We start from the raw sequence: 2,082 nt of genomic DNA on the forward strand, positions 1-2,082 counted from the left end.
GTCTGCTCCAGCCCTAGCACAGGAGGGCCTGTCAGGCAGGGATCCTCCCCCGCTCTCTCTGCTCTTATGTCCCCAGGACCCGGAGGAATGTCCGCCGTGTAGTAAGTGCTTAATAAATGCTCGGTGAATAAAGGAGCTGAACAAAGGAGTGAGTGGATGAATGAGTGAAGGGCGACAGTGAAGTAAGGAAGGAGGGGACGGATCTCCTTTCAAGCTGCATGGGGAATGGGAGAGCAAGCACAGGCTCAACGCTATACAATGTGATTCGCCACCCTGGTTTGCCTGGACTGCCAATCCTAAGACTGGGCCACTCCCGGGCACACCGGGACGGTCACTCTCCCTAACCATACTAACGATTCCACCAGCAAGAGTGACGGCAAATAAAACTTCTCCTGCCCAGGCACTGTTCCAGCACTTTCTGTGTTAACCCGCGATCCTCACACGGCAGCAGCTGTCTGTCAGAGATTGGTCACTCACCCGAAGATCCCAGACAGGGAAGGGTGGCCACCCTTCCCCCTCAAATGGAGGTGGGGGTGGGTGTGGGGAGGGGTCAAGCAGGAGCAGCTGCTGTGAGCCACTTTGGCTGGCTGCCTGAGTCAGGGTCTGAGGGAACCTGGGGGTCTCTCTGCAGAAAGTGACAGGGGACAGGGGGAGATAGACGGGGAGGGAGGGAGATGGAGGTGGAAGGAAGGAGAAAGAGACATGGATGGGCAGAGAGATGGTGCTGGGAGGGAGGGCGGGAGGAAGTGTCCTGCGCCTCCGGCTCCGGCTGCTGCCATGTCCTGTGGGGTGAAAGCTTAGAATAGCTCCCGAGAGACCGCGGGACTGCTCACCTCCCTGGTTGAAGGCAGCTTTGGGTTTCCCAGGCTGGGAAGGGGGTGATGAGCAGGGACAGAGCAGGGACCCCTCTCTAGGACCGCCCAGACCGTCCTTGCACTCCCGCGTGCCAACGTCCCCATGTAGGCCCACCCCCACCCCACAATAACTGCTGTCCTGAAGTCAGTCGGCCTTGGCTGGGATTTCGAAAAGTGGGAGGGGCCGCATCTGGTCCCTGGCCCGCAGCACTGCCTGTGAGAGTCACACGGGAGCATGCGAGCGGCTGTTAGAACTCCCCCAGGCCCAGGAGCAGGCCAAACCTCTGTGACCCCCAGGCACGTCCCTGGGGAACAGCAGCATCACCCACCCTCCTGGGAAGCTGTGACACTTAAAGGGAGATACTGAAAGGACAAGCGGCTGGCTCCCTTTCTGGCACAGAGCCCATGCTCAACTGTCATAGTCAGGTGACCGTGTTAGTGAGGCCCGCAAGAGTCCACGGGATGCGCAAGTGTGTACACACGCACGTACATACACACACGCCTCTTTATAAGTACGTGGACGTGCATAAACATGGACTATGCAGCACGTACACATAACACGTGCACAGCACACACACACACTTCCCTATAAACTGCATGCGCGCACCCTCGTACAGGTATACAGGTGTGTGTTCAGCACACGCACACGTACGTACACGTACTACTGCGTGAACACAGAGGGAGTTCCAGGCGAAGGACGGGCTCACGTGACCCTGCAGGACGCAGCTGGAGGTCGGGGAAGACCTCGCGTGACGGCGGGAGTCCCTGTCCAGGAAACCTCCTTTTTCTTCTCTTGAGACTTCGTCTCCCAGGCCGAGGCCGACCCGCACGGCGGCGGCGGCGGTCACAACCCCCTTCAACGCAGCCGGCTGGCTTCCTGCTAATCTCATCTGAAAAACGCCTCCGGGCCACATTTGGGATCGAAGCACCATGACCGCTGTCATTACCTTCCCCGTTCAAACGGCAGCTCTGGGCGGGCAGGTCTCCTCCTGTGCCAGCATGAGGGCCCAGCGCTGGGCCTCAACGAGCAGCATCCCTGTTGAGCGAGTCCCGTTCCTCGAGCTGGAGCGGAGGCCTGGGCTGCGGCCGCCACATTTAACGGGGGATTAGAACTTTATTATGGGGCAGGGGGGGCGGTGCCCTTCTCTCAAGGCCGAGGCTCGAACCCGCCACCGCAGGCCGCGCGGGGTCTCCCCGGGTCCCCGCTTCAGCCGGCGGGACTGGCGAG

General features: G+C 60.3%; 1 protein-coding gene across 3 annotated transcripts in view; it reads right to left on the reverse strand.

Moving 5' to 3' along the window:
- Positions 1-2,076, reverse strand: part of LOC105300416 — a 10,544-nt gene extending 8,468 nt beyond the window's left edge. For 2 of the 3 annotated variants that reach the window (XR_002783399.1, XM_011372631.2), the window contains exon 1: positions 1,802-2,076. The gene's annotated coding sequence lies outside the window, so the exon portion shown is untranslated. Of the gene's footprint in view, positions 1-1,510 lie in introns of all 3 variants that reach the window. The other variant, XR_002783398.1, reaches the window with a different exon arrangement.
- Positions 2,077-2,082: the final 6 nt, after the last annotated feature.

Source organism: Pteropus vampyrus, unplaced genomic scaffold, assembly GCF_000151845.1.
Source record: "Pteropus vampyrus isolate Shadow unplaced genomic scaffold, Pvam_2.0 Scaffold212, whole genome shotgun sequence".
Lineage (NCBI taxonomy): Eukaryota > Metazoa > Chordata > Mammalia > Chiroptera > Pteropodidae > Pteropus > Pteropus vampyrus.